Source organism: Nansenia antarctica (genome assembly GCF_963989245.1).
Source record: "Nansenia antarctica genome assembly, chromosome: 5".
NCBI classification, from domain to species: Eukaryota; Metazoa; Chordata; class Actinopteri; order Argentiniformes; family Microstomatidae; genus Nansenia; species Nansenia antarctica.
This window is the reverse complement of record NC_137690.1, coordinates 27286840-27301839: the sequence shown is the minus strand read 5'-3', so window position 1 is coordinate 27301839 and position 15000 is coordinate 27286840. Positions and strand designations below refer to the sequence as shown.

At 49.9% G+C, this 15000-nt stretch overlaps 1 protein-coding gene across 1 annotated transcript in view; it reads right to left on the bottom strand.

The window, feature by feature from the left end:
• Positions 1-14205: 14205 nt before the first annotated feature.
• hs3st1l2 (heparan sulfate (glucosamine) 3-O-sulfotransferase 1-like 2) overlaps positions 14206-15000 on the bottom strand; it is a 17401-nt gene continuing 16606 nt past the window's right edge. Inside the window, exon 3 of the mRNA XM_080531018.1 lies at positions 14206-15000. This exon is cut by the window's right edge and continues 810 nt beyond it. The gene's annotated coding sequence lies outside the window, so the exon portion shown is untranslated.

Below are 15000 nucleotides of genomic sequence, written 5' to 3'. Positions count from 1 at the left end.
TACAATAATAATACATACACCTTCATAAACGTACAGAATAGTATAGAAAATAACAAAGGAAATACCAGGGGCAAAATAGGGCTGGTTTGGGGAAACTAAAACTGGCACTAAACTGTGGGCCTTCACAACAGCCGCCCCATGAAACCCTCGGTTTCAGTTAACTAAGAAGGCACACTGGCTAGGCTGCTCTAGCAGCGTGAGGTAGGAGGTGATAGTGTCCTCGGTAATCTGAGGGAGCTCAATCAGGCGTGCCACAGGTCGGGTGTAAGTGCGACCACCAACGTCCACGATGGCCGTCCGCACCCTTCCATCCGGACCCGGCAGGACCTTGGTCACTCTGCCTGTCTGCCAGGCGGCGCGTGGAAGGGACTGGTCGATCACCAGTACCACGGCACCTTCGGACAAGTTGTCTCTCTCCCTCAGCAGAGTCTTCTGCTTCTCCTCCTTCTCCAGGGCGCGGATGTGCTCCTCGAAGCAGATCAGAGCGTCTTCCTTGTCCATGTTCTGCAGCTCCTCGTACTCATCGAAGGTGGGGTTGTCCAGCAGGTACTGCTGGGCCTCGGACCAGGTGGTGCGGTAGGTGACGTTGGCCATGTGGTCCAGAATGCTCTTCAGCGCCTCCCAGTTCCTCTTCCTGAGCTGCTTGGCTTGTTCCTTCTCCTTCTTAGCCTGGTAGGCCTTAAACGCTTGCTTCTTCTCACTCAGCTTGGGCAGGGCGCTGTAGCGTGGGTCGTTGATGATCATTCTCATGGTTTGCTCCCATGACGCGTTGGATGAACCACCATTCTCCTTCAGAAGCTCTTTGAAGGCCTGCTTGGCCTCCTCTTTTGGGTTCCACTTGTACGTTTTCTTCGCCAACTCCGGCCTTTCCTCCTTGGAGGCGTCTACAATACTGGCTGAGACTTCCATGGCTGACGTGTACTCGACGGAGTTGACGGGTGCGTCAATGCTGACCTCGGCCACGTGAGGGTGCATGGCCACCTGCAGGTGTTCCTCGGCAACAGCTGTTGCCGCCATGGCACGGTAGCGCCACCACCGGGACTCCTTAGTCTGGGAGTTGTAGTAGTAAGGCTTTCCCGTGTCAGACTTGTACTCCTTCCACGGGCACTTAGACAACATTTGCTCAGCAGGAGATTTCAGGTCGTCTGGTTTCTCCCCTGAGGACTGTTTAGTCTCTGTGTTGTAGAAGTAGGTCTTCCCATCCAGAGACTTATGCTCTGTCCACAGAGACTTCTTCTTTGGTTGGTCATCCTGTGGTGAACCATTTGTGGTACTAACTGTTCCAGGTGCACTGGCAGCAATAGATTCCACTCCAGGCGGTCCGGTTGGTTGGTTTGCTTCTTCGGTTCGGACATGGAGGGATGACGTAGCTCTCCCGTCTCTATCTCTCCCCTCGGTAGCGCCTTGGAGGGCCCACCCAAGCGCAGTCTTAACAGCCATCGGGCAGCCTCGTGGTCCTCTCAGCGGAGGACGGAGCGACACGATCAGTTCAGCGTTGTCCGAGCCGATGAGAAGGGTTGGCTCCGCTCCTTCTATCGGATGTAGGTCTACTCGCCGTAGGTGGGGATATCTTGCGCGTAACCTCTCCAGGGGGTAGTCGTAGCGGGAGAGCGCTAGCTGGTCGGCGGTGAAGACATTCTGAAGCCGATGTCTATCCGACGGCCGCCCCGCCGGGGAGATAGAGAAGTTGATTCTCGCCCCGGTGACCTCTTTAAGGTCGCGACGTATCGTGCGCAGAGTCAGCTTCTCCGCAGTCCCTTGGAGCCCCAACTGGCGCACTGCCCCCTGGAGAAGGATGGTCCGTTCCGACCCGTCGTCTAGAACGGCGTACGTGTCGTACACAGCGTTGTTGTGGTGAAGTCGGACCTTCACCACCTTCAGTAGAACCTTGGAGCCGCTGCTCTGTGGCGAGTCTAGGTAGTAGACAGGGGTTTCCTCTTCCGGTGCGCGACCGGACCTAGGGCTTCTGTTGCCCTCCGTGGACCTGGCGAGGGAGACCTCGTGTAGGATGTTGAGGTGGACCTCCTCACAGCGGTTGCACTTCCTCCTCAAGGTGCAGTTCTTCGCCAGATGGTCGCGCCCACAGTTCCAGCACCTCTTGTGCTCCTCGAGCCACCTCTGCTTGGCCTCGGTACTCAGGTTGTTGAAGTCACTGCACTCATTGAACCAGTGCTCGCTGGGGCAGTACGGACATGGCGGTGGACCTCTCCGTCCCTTTTGAGGGGGTTGAGAGGAATCCTTTCCCTCAGGTCGGGTGGTCCTCTCTCTCCGAGGCTCCTCCTCCGTGTGCAGCACTCCTACTGGGCGTCCTCTGTTCGAGCTCGGCCCGTCCCAGCGGTCTCCCTTCTCCCTCTCCTTCTTCGGCTCAGCGTAACCCATGGCGTCTACGTTGGTGTCATGCACTTCCTCCAGTAGGAACTCCGCGAAGGCAGCCATGCTCAGACCCAACTTCCCCGGGTTACGAACGCGCTGCTGTCGCCGGAACCTCTCCTGCCGGAAGCGTGGGATCTTGCGGAGCAGCCGCTCTACGTTGGAGGTGCTGTTGATCTCGCTGGCGCCAGCTGGGCCCTGCGTCTTCAGCATTCCAACCAAGGTGTGCACGCGGAGCGCGAAGTCATCCAGCGCCCGGTCATCCTTGATGGGGGCCTGCTGTTCGAGGGCTTGCAGTTCAGCAAGGGCGTGGTTCCAGGGACGACCGTAGCGGGCATCCAAGTCGGCGAGCGCTCTGGTGTAAGGTGTCGGTGCGGAGGCATGGGCCAGAACCATGTTGTGGGCTCTGGGGTTCCTCACATGCTGAAGGAGAATCGCATATTTGTAGGACTCGGAGCAGGAGTCGTCCAAGAGCGTGTCTAGGCAGATGCGTAGCTCCACATACTGGCTCCTGTCCTCGTCCTTGAAGAAGGGGAACTTGGGTCCCTCCACCTGGGGGAACATCCTGTAGTGGATGATCGGGGCTGGAGTGACGGTCTGGGTGTCCGGCCTGCATGCATTTTGGTGCACTGGAGGACCTAGGGGTGTGCTACGCTCTTGGGGGATGGCTCCCCTCCCGGGCAGCGACGCTGGCTCCCTCTGGGCCGCGTAGCGGTCGGGTCCCTGGTCCTCTTCCTTCCAGGTGGTCAGCTGGGCCTGTAGTTGGACAGTCATGGCGGGGGTCATGGAGCCATCGGCGGGGGGTTCAGGAGATGGCACTCGAGAGGGCCGTGCGGATGATGCTCTGGAGCTACGGGCCGACGGACCTCTGCTGATGCACACGTCGCGCATGGTCTGCATCACTTCCTCCATCTTCTCCGCGTGCAGTTGCTCTCTCTCCATCTGGAGGCGGTCGCGCTCCATCTGGAAGCGTTCACGTTCTAGCGCCTCCTGGCGCTGTCTCTCCGCCTGGAGGCGGTCGCGCTCCATCTGGAAGCGTTCACGTTCTAGCGCCTCCTGGCGCTGTCTCTCCGCCTCGCGTTCCGCCCCCTCCATCTGCCTCTCCGCCGCGCGTTCCGCCCCCTCCATCTGGAGGCGCTCGCGCTCGTACTGGATGCGTTCCCTCTCTAACGCCTCCTGGCGCTGTCTCTCCGCCGCACGTTCCGCTCCGTTCATCTGGAGGCGTTCACGTTCTAGCTGGAGTCGTTCCCGCTCTAACGCCATCTCGGCCTGTTGGCGCTCCCGCTCTAACGCCATCTCGGCCTGTTGGCGCATACATTCCGACAGCGCGGCACTACTCCCTCTGGAGTGCAGGCTATCCGCCCCAGAGGCAGAACTGCCCACAGAAACCCTGGACCGGGAGGAAGCCACTGAGCGGCAGGAGCGAGGTCCCGAGCGCGCCGTACTGGGAGGCAGATCGTTAAGGCTGAGGCCCTCACTCTTCCGCCCGCAGGCGCTGTCGGACCGGGCCTCTCCTTCCTGCTCTTCCGTTTCCACGGCAAAACCCTGCGGTTCTGCCATCTCATCCTCAGGCTGGTGCTCTTGGAGGGCTGTCTCAGTGCTAGCCACCCGCGCGCCGGCGGACACCTCGGCCTCTCCGACCACTGTATCCCGTGGAGTGCGCTCCTCGCTACCACTCAGTGAGCTTTCGAGCTCAAGCTCATACTCCTGTAACCTCGGAGGCAACCGCGGGACTCTCTGTGGTCGTGGCTCTGGCTCCGGGGGCGGAGAAGGGGGGGTAACTGTCTGGTCTGGTTGGCTGCGCTCAGCCATGCTATCACTACACTACCTATCCGGCTCGAAGGACCAATTGTAACCAGGGAGTAGCTGAAAAGGACTGTATAATTTAGGAAGGGGCTGGTTATCTAACTAATGGAGCTAAATAGGCAGTGTAGGAGGATACAGGCAGGGGGCGCCAGCAAACCGTTAGACTAGCAGTTACTATCGTTAGCATTAGCATGGGAACTAGCATTAGCATTAGCCTTGTAATTAGCATTAGCATTTAGCATTGGAACTAGCATTAGCATTAGCCTTGTACTTAGCATTAGCATACAAACAACTAACACACGGTAACGGTATCACATATGAACAACACATTTATTATACATGACTGATGTATACATCCCCAAATATACATTCCCTCCCCGCCGGCCACACACACACTCAATCACTCACTCATAGTCTCTGGCCTGAACAGGCTTATAGTCCAGGGCGGTGGTGCGCGTTGAGGCCTGGTTGGATGGCATGTGCGTCGATGAAGTTAGCCGACGAAAAGGGGGGGGTGACGTAGCAACGCGGAGGGAAAGGGCCGTCTTCGTGGTCCACAACGAGGTGAAGGGCCCAGGTCCGGTGGTCCGCGTCGAAGCTCCGCTGGAGTCAGTGTTCGGTCGCAGTCCGCTCGTGGAGGCGACGATTATGTCCAGCTGGCGTCTCGCTTGGTCCAACGTTGAACAGCCGGCTGCTGGCAAGGCGGTCCAACGGGAACACAACTAAACGGGCTACAGTGGTACACTCAATAATCGCTTTCCTGGCGTCTTCAGCTGCTGCACGGTGTGCGTGTTGCTGAATCCGCCATCTTAGATTGGCTTCTCTTTACTCTCTCTCGTTCGGTCTCTCTCGTTCTGATTCTCCTCACACACTGACTCGCGGACTACTTCCGTCTCTTATATATACACCACCGAACCTAACATCCGGGTCACGGACACACCCCGGATATACTACGTCATCAAACATATACATAAACAGTACAATAATAATACATACACCTTCATAAACGTACAGAATAGTATAGAAAATAACAAAGGAAATACCAGGGGCAAAATAGGGCTGGTTTGGGGAAACTAAAACTGGCACTAAACTGTGGGCCTTCACAACAGTAACAGTGAAATAAATCTCCTTAAGAGAACATGTAGGAAAGCTGAGCGCAGATGGAGCCACTTCAGCGATAAGATAACAAATATTAGAATGTGTATTACTCAGGAAAGACTAGGTTTGTGTAACACTGTAGATCCGCCACCACAGAACATGACTATGAGCATGTTCACCATGATTAGTACTGAAACATTAGGTAAAATTGTGTCACAGCTTAAACCGTCTACGTGTCCTCTTGACCCTATTCCTACCACCTTTTTTAAGGACATTTTTGAATCTGTGTCTGATGACATACTAGGCATTGTAAATCACTCCCTACTTAAAGGGATATTTCCAGCGGTGCTTAAAACTGCCCTGGTTAGACCCACCCTGAAGAAAAGTAACCTAGATCCTTCTGATCCAAAAAACTGTAGACCAATATCCAATCTCACTTTTCTAAGCAACATTTTAGAAAAGGCAGCGTACAAACAGCTTCATGAATTCTTAGTCTTAAATAATAGGTATGACCCACTTCAGTCAGGTTTCCGATCATACCACAGCACAGAAACCGCTTTGCTTAAGGTAACTAATGACCTTAGGATAAATGCAGACTCGAAAAAACTCTCGATTCTTGTACTCTTAAGTGCAGCCTTTGATACGGTAGACCATTCCATACTTATTGAGAGACTTGAAAACTGGGTTGGCCTCTCAGGTCCGGTCTTAAACTGGTTCAGGACTTACCTGGCTGACCGAGACTACTTTGTAGCCCTTGGTGACCATAAGTCAAAAAATTATAGCGCAACCTGTGGAGTTCCCCAGGGGTCCATTTTAGGACCGTTGCTTTTTAGCCTATACAATGCTACCCCTCAGTTCTGTTATCAAGAGGCATAGCGTTAACTACCACAGCTATGCTGACGACACTCAGCTTTATATCTTAGTAACTCCCAACGACTACAAGATGATCGACCACCTGATAGATTGTATTGCTGATATTAATATTTGGATGACAGAACATTTTCTCCAACTCAATCAAGAAAAAACAGAGGTATTGATCATTGGTGAGACAACTGGGAGAGAGAAATTATCTGCACACTTGAAAACACTAGCTCTTAACACTAAGTGTCAGGCTAGGAATCTTGGTGTCATAATTGACCCAGATCTAAATTTTGAAACTCATATTAATAATACTATTAAAACATCCTTCTAACATTTAAGAAACATCACTAAGGTACAATCATTTCTCTCCCAGGCAGACACCGAAACATTAATGCACGAACCCTCTCCACTGGAGTTCCCCAGGGTTCCGTCCTAGGGCCCCTACTCTTCTCCCTCTACACCAAGTCTCTTGGCTCGGTAATCTCTTCACATGGGCTCTCCTACCACAGCTACCCAGACGACACTCAACTCTTCCTGTCCTTCCCCCCGTCTGATGTACACGTGGCAACCCGTATCTCAGCATGTCTCGCTGACATTTCAACTTGGATGGCTGACCACCATCTCAAGCTCAATCTTAACAAGACCGAGCTCCTCTTCATCCCCGGGAAAGCCTGCCCTCTCCAAGACTTCTCCATCACAGTGGAGAACTCTACTGTAACCCCCTCCCTGACAGCCAAGAACCTTGGAGTGATCCTGGATAACCGACTATCCTGTGCGGAGAACATTGCAGCAACGGCTCGCTCCTGCAGATTCCTCCTCTACAACATCAGAAGGATACGACCATTCCTTACCAGAGAGGCAGCGCAACTCTTGACCCAGGCACTGGTCATCTCCCGCCTGGATTACTGCAATGTACTCCTGGCTGGGCTCCCCGCTTCAGCCATTAGACCTCTGCAGCTCATCCAGAATGCTGCTGCCCTGCTGGTATTCAACCTCCCCAAATACTCGCATGTCACCCCTCTCCTTCGCACCCTGCACTGGCTCCCGATAGCAGCTCGCATCAGATTCAAGACCCTGGTGCTTGCATACCAGGCAGCTAAAGGGACAGCCCCTGCCTACCTGAAGGAAATGGTAACCCCCCAAACCCCTGCCCGCTCACTCCGTTCCTCCACCTCGGCTGGCCGACTGGCCCCACCTCCTCTACACAGCAGTCGGGCTGCCCGATCACGTCTCTTCACAACACTGGCTCCCCGCTGGTGGAATGAGCTCCCCACGGCTGTCAGAACGGCAGAGTCACTACCCATCTTCCGTCGTAAACTGAAGACCCATCTCTTCAGGTTACATCTTAACTGCTCCTCCTGAGACATCTTCTGACCCTCACCACTACGTCTCCTAAAGACACCCGCTTTCCCCTGTGTCCCTAAGAACTTCTACTGCCCCCCTTGTACTGTTTCTCAGTTTCTCCAGTGATATAAAAAAATAAATTTTAGAAGGCGATAATAGGGAGAAGGTTTTTCCTTCTATCAGTGGCCCCGGGCCCGAGCTAGAGTACTCTTCCTGCAACGAATAGTGGACTGCTGATTCACATGCTTAGTATTCAAATGTATTGATTGTAAGTCGCTTTGGAATAAGGCGTCTGCTAAATGCCAAAAATGTAAATGTAAATGCATGCGTTTGTTACTGCTAGTAGGCTAGATTACTGTAATGCTCTCCTGACAGGTCTCCCCCAAAAAATGATTAATAGACTACAAATGGTTCAGAATGCTGCTGCTCGTGTCCTTACTAGGACCAAACGAAGAGCACACATCACACCTGTCTTGAGATCACTACACTGGCTCCCTGTCAGTTATAGAATAGACTTTAAGATCCTTTTACTAGTCTATAAATCACTCCATTGCGATGCGCCCAATTACATGGTGGACATGCTCATAAGATACACACCAGCTAGACCCCTAAGGTCTAGTGGCACGGAACTTCTAATAGTGCCAGAGGCTAGGACTAAGAGATTTGGAGGATCAGCTTTTAGCATATATGCTCCTAGATTGTGCAACACCCTACCTGAGGGCCTGAGGTTGTCTAAAACTCAGGACATTTTTAAGCGAGACCTCAAAACCTACTTATTCAATGTCGCCTTTTGCTACTAAGGGAGACATTGGACATTATAGAACTAGGATCACTAGGCCATTACACCATACTCGTGTTTTGGGATTTGTGTTGACAGGAAAAAGGACCTGGCAGCTGATGAGGCACTGTCAGCTCCCAGTAGCACCTAGAGCAGTACCGGAACCGGTACCAGGATGTACCTGGACCACCATCAGGTTGTATTGCTGTCATCTTTATTGTGTTGTTGCATCATAACTGCGCTTAAGATTCTCTTTTGGCAGGACCTGTGCCCATGCTGGATGCAGAATGATGCAGATATAACACTAAATTTATGGACAGTGTGTACGCCGATAATATGCAAGGAACTTTTCCTGGATACATGGTGTACAGGTTTTTCGCCCTTGCTTGCTTGCTTTGCGCCGGTGGTCCTTGGGCCTCCCCTTGGGGGCCCCCGGCTGCCCCGTGTGCTTGGTCTGTTCCGCCGCCGGGCACCTGCTTGGCCGTCCTTGTGCGGGGCCTTTTATGGTCTGTGCTTGCTTGGCTGGGCTGGGTATGCTGGTGGTGGGGCGGGCTGGGTGTGTGGGGCGGCGGGGGCTCCCCGGGGGGGGGTGTGGGGGCCCACCGCTGGGTGCTGGTAGGCAAACTGGCTAGTAGTCGCTCTATGTGTAGAGGGCTGCAAGGGAATTTTCCTGGCTACATAGTGTACAGGTTTTTACTTTTGCCTGCTTGCGGCTCTGTCAGTATTGATTGATTGATTGATTGATTGACTGAGAATGTTTATTATGTGAAGCGCATTGAGTTGCATCTTGTAAGAAATGCGCTATACCAGTGGTTCTCAACCTTTTTTGGGCCAGCGCCCCCCTGTCCATTATCCAGGTCTCTTACGAATACGAATGGACTTTATTGTCATTGCTACAGTACAGGTACCAAACAACGAAATTAAAAGTAGGCTTATTTTCTTCCCTGAATATTAATGTTGACTAATATTCTGTGTTATATCACAGAACAACAATAACACAGCAGCGATTTCACACATGTCCGGTGCAGAACAAACAGTAGGCTACAAAACTGTATATTACAACTAACATTGTTTGTTTTTTAAGTGTGCTGGTGTTGCATTTCGCCAAATTGCTGTTTTATGATGCTAATATTTATTCATTTTTTATTAGACTTTGGGGGGGGGGGGGGGGGTGTGTCACAATATGGCGGCAAACGCTAGGGGGCTATTATTCTCATATCAAAACATAACAAAGTTCCAAAGTTCAGAGCTCTGACTGAAAACACGGTTTTGCCCGAGCAAACTGACCGTTCGTGCATTTACGAACGTAGCGGTAATAACACTGCTGACAGCTGATCAATCGCAAGCAGAGTAGTGGTTTCCTATAGCAACAAAAGACGCTGACAGCTGTTCGGAGTGCTTATGTGTTCGTTTCCAGGACATCAGAGGAGCAACATATCACAAAAAGGCGATCGTATATTTTAGTTTGTAAACGTTAAGACGAACACATCGCAATGCTAACCTCAGAATGGCACTAGGGATAACATCCACAACAACACTTAACAGTAATACATTTATGTAATATACTGTAATGAACCTGCGAGGGGAGGGGACATTCGTAGCTGATTTCTCTAGGTTCGATTATTGGTAAGCGACAGAGAGCTTTCCGGACTGGTTACAATACGATCGCTTTTTTGAAATAGGTTGTTCCTGCTGTGATGTTCTGGTATGGTGGTATGGTATAAGGCAGGGGTGCCCACACTTTTTTGAACCAAGATCTACTTTTCAAGTAGCCAGTCTGCCAAGATCTACCAGTCTAGTTTAAACATTGCAAACGTACACGCACGTACTACAAACACACACACACACACACACACACACACACACACACACACACAGTTCCCAGCCTGCATAGTACAATACACTTTCTCTCTCTCTGTCACACAGCCACACAGGAGAAGACCATCACAAACCCTCCCTCTTTGCTATTCTCACTCACACACACACACGCACACACACACACACACACACACACACACACACACACACACAGACACAGACACACACACACACACACACACACACACACACACACACACACACACACACATTTGCCAGTCTGCATAGGGAGCCATAGCACAAACCCTCCCTCTCTCTCTCCCCCCCCCCTCTCTCTCTCTCTCTCTCTCTCTCTCTCTCTCTCTCTCTCTCTCTCTCTCTCTCTCTCTCTCTCTCTCTCTTACACACACACACACACACACACACACACACACACACACACACACACACACACACACACAGTCACTTTTTCTCACTCACACACTGACAGCCAGTCTGCAGTACCATAGCCAACTACTGATCCAACAAACAGAAAAGTAAACCAGATACAAAACAGGTAGTTCCCTAGTTTGAAAGGAGGAAATAAATGCATTTCTCTACCTTAGTGGGAGACCTGGCACTGGGAGGAGGCAGCTAGTTTCTAGTAGTCAGGGCTGTAGGAGCTGGTTGCAAGGTGTAGGCAGGCTTGCAAGGTGTCATCAGCCACTGTGGATCTGTCATCGAAAAGGCAATCTGCAGCCTCGAGAAACGCTTTTTTCACAATTTCACCGTCTTTGTTTTCTTCTTGTTGTTTTCAAGAACGTGACTGACGCGATAAGAAGCTATCGTTGCAGCCGTACGTTTTCACTCTTTTGCCACATTTCCCTTCTTCGAAATAGCCATCGTAGATTTGCAGATCAGACAGACGCACTTCCAATATCACATTGTGTAAAAAAGTCCTCCTCCCATTCTGGATGGAAGTTGTACGTTATTGGTTTCTTACTTGGTCCAGCTTCCCCACTCATTTGTATACCCTTTCTTTAGTATTATATAGTAAATAGTAGAAATTGGAAGGCTAACGAACGTGCATTTACGAACGTACCCGTAATAACACTGCTGACAGCTGTTTTTCATGAGAAAAATACTTTATGCGTGACCGCCCCCCAAGAACACCTCAACGCCCCCTTTTAAAAATATTTGTTCCAGCGCCCCCCGATGTTGTCTGAACGCCCCCGTTGAGAAACGATGCGCTATACAAATAAAATTTGATTTGATTTGATGTCTGCTGTCACCTCCTCTACTGTATGTCTGCTGTCATCTCCAACCGTATGTCTGCTGTCATCTCCTCTACCGTATGTCTGCTGTCATCTCCTCTACCGTATGTCTGCTGTCATCTCCTCTACCGTATGTCTGCTGTCATCTCCTCTACCGTATGTCTGCTGTCATCTCCTCTACCGTATGTCTGCTGTCATCTCCTCTACTGTATGTCTGCTGTCATCTCCTCTACCGTATGTCTGCTGTCATCTCCTCTACCGTATGTCTGCTGTCACCTCCTCTACCGTATGTCTGCTGTCATCTCCTCTACCGTATGTCTGCTGTCATCTCCTCTACCGTATGTATGCTGTCATCTCCTCTACCGTATGTCTGCTGTCATCTCCTCTACCGTATGTCTGCTGTCACCTCCTCTACCGTATGTCTGCTGTCATCTCCTCTACCGTATGTCTGCTGTCACCTCCTCTACCGTATGTCTGCTGTCATCTCCTCTACCGTATGTCTGCTGTCACCTCCTCTACTGTATGTCTGCTGTCACCTCCTCTACCGTATGTCTGCTGTCATCTCCTCTACCGTATGTATGCTGTCATCTCCTCTACCGTATGTCTGCTGTCATCTCCTCTACCGTATGTCTGCTGTCACCTCCTCTACCGTATGTCTGCTGTCATCTCCTCTACCGTATGTCTGCTGTCACCTCCTCTACCGTATGTCTGCTGTCATCTCCTCTACCGTATGTCTGCTGTCACCTCCTCTACTGTATGTCTGCTGTCACCTCCTCTACCGTATGTCTGCTGTCATCTCCAACCGTATGTCTGCTGTCAGCTCCTCTACCGTATGTCTGCTGTCATCTCCTCTACCGTATGTCTGCTGTCATCTCCTCTACCGTATGTCTGCTGTCACCTCCTCTACCGTATGTCTGCTGTCATCTCCTCTACCGTATGTCTGCTGTCATCTCCTCTACCGTATGTCTGCTGTCATCTCCTCTACCGTATGTCTGCTGTCAGCTCCTCTACCGTATGTCTGCTGTCATCTCCTCTACCGTATGTCTGCTGTCATCTCCTCTACCGTATGTCTGCTGTCATCTCCTCTACCGTATGTCTGCTGTCATCTCCTCTACCGTATGTCTGCTGTTATCTCCTCTACCGTATGTCTGCTGTCAGCTCCTCTACCGTATGTCTGCTGTCATCTCCTACCGTATGTCTGCTGTCACCTCCTCTACCTTATGTCTGCTGTTATCTCCTCTACCGTATGTCTGCTGTCATCTCCTCTACCGTATGTCTGCTGTCACCTCCTCTACCGTATGTCTGCTGTCATCTCCTCTACCGTATGTCTGCTGTCACCTCCTCTACCGTATGTCTGCTGTCAGCTCCTCTACCGTATGTCTGCTGTCACTCCTCTACCGTATGTCTGCTGTCAGCTCCTCTACCGTATGTCTGCTGTTATCTCCTCTACCGTATGTCTGCTGTCAGCTCCTCTACCGTATGTCTGCTGTCAGCTCCTGAGCCTGTCACACCAAAGGTAGCAATCAAAGTGTCCCATACCCTTTCATGTACTGTCTGTACAATAGTTCAAATGACTTGACAACAAATACACTGTCATGAGCAATAATAGCGATAGCTTCATTGGACAGCTTCATTACATAATGCGTTGCAAGTGGCGTCTTACGGGTTTGAGATCCTAATTGATTCCATTTGAAATCCATATCAGATCCTTCACGTCAATAGCAATCAAAAATTACTTTTCTATTATTACTTTGAAATCTACACCTCTCTTAGGTGAATTCAAACTTCAATCTTACTTGAGAAACCTGTATAAACTTTGAGAGCTCTTGATGTGAAGATGCGGCTGGTCTGACACACGCTTCCAATCTGGCCACATAACAGTGAGTTTCAGTGGGGAAACATGAAAGCTATGGCTGCCTCGCATCTTCAAAGAGCAGGAATCATTTGTTTCTTCCTACATCCCCTCCTACAACTCCCTGTCTTTAATGTGCACCTCTCTCTCTATCGCTCTCCTCCTCTGTTGCTCGTGCGTGGGTGAGAGAAAGACATGTCCGTACTTTAATGAGACAGGCGGAGATAAAGTCTTCAATGTCTTCATTGCAGCAAGATAATACTGTACAATCTCACAACACAACAACGGTGTTTAGTTGGGCATACATCATCATCCCTTTCATAACAATCCAGTCAGATCCAAATGTTGTAGGTCGATTTGATTAGACAGCACTCCTGTAGAAATCCGATTGATGATCATGATATGAATCATGAATCACTGTGAGGCCGTGTCTCACCCTGTCACTGTTTAAAGCCATGCTAGGTTTTCTTCTCTGTGATCTAAGAGGCGAGTGCAGATGATCATTTGAAGAGGCAGGCCAAATGACACGTTGAGGCTGTTGTACGCTTTTTAGTGTCAATCGATGAGGGGGCGGCTGTGGCGCAGGAGGTAGAGCTGCCGTCTAATGATCGCAAGGTTGGCAGATCGGTGGTTCAAGCCCCGGTGGGCCACATGTCGAGGTGTCCTTGGGCAAGACACTGAACCCCAAATTGCTCCCAGTGAGCGGGCCAGCATGGTAGCTTGCCGCCATTGATGTGTGAATGTGTGTGTGAATGGGTGAATGAGAGGACGCTTTGGATAAAGGCGCTATATAAGTCAGTCCATTTACCATTTCGATGACGGCTTCAACGACATAAGAAAGTTCAGTTGTCGACAGTGTCGATTGAGAAAGCATAAGTTAAGCTTTAGGTCTATAGAGTAAAACACTAATCACTCTGTAGAATTCAGCCCAGGAAGATGATGTTAATGTTGAATGATGTTGAACTGTCTTGAATCCTGTAATCGTCTACAGGTTATGGTACACAGTAACATTTATTGAAGGAGATTTTAGAAAACATACTTACAATACATTACAGCTCAAATGCCTTGGATTAGCTAAATTCAAGAGACCAAAAATAGGGATTTCTATTAAACATTTGAAAGTAAAATAAAGTAAACATGACTACTCAGATGAGAACATTGGCATACTTTGTACAACGGTAAACAGTTCTGTGTAACATGGTAAATGTAACATGTAACATGGCTAAATGTCAGTCTCGGTTTAAATAGCTTCATAAGGGTACAACTCAGCAGATAGACTGAATTTATATATTCAGTTCATAGTGCAACAATGAATGGACCTCTCAATTCGAAGAATCCTCTATCCTCTATTTGTCTGTACAGGTATACAATTTCCTCCAAATCTGTCCATCTCTTTTCCATGTCCTACTAAATGAAAAAAAATAACGACAAAAAAACAGCTACGGTGAGGGCTTTCTTTCCAGAGTCAGATTTGTCCTGGTTGTTCATGACACACATGTATGGCACAATTATTGTTGTTCAGACACTTGATTTCATCCTAAATGCAGAGTTCAGGCCTATAAACCAAGGTCCAAGGAGGCACTTTCTGTTCTCCAGCAGAGGGTAGTGTGTCACTTTCATTAAGCCTTGTTTAATTCATGGGCTCAGCAATCTAATTGACAACACGCCTGAGAAAATTCAAGTTGTGATATTTCTAAAGCCCCTTGGTGGGCATAAATGTCCTGTCATCTTCAGTCAGAGCTCAGCCAATTAATCAATCAATACATCAAACTATAAAACTATAAAACAATTAATCCATCTTACATCCAGCAAATAATCAC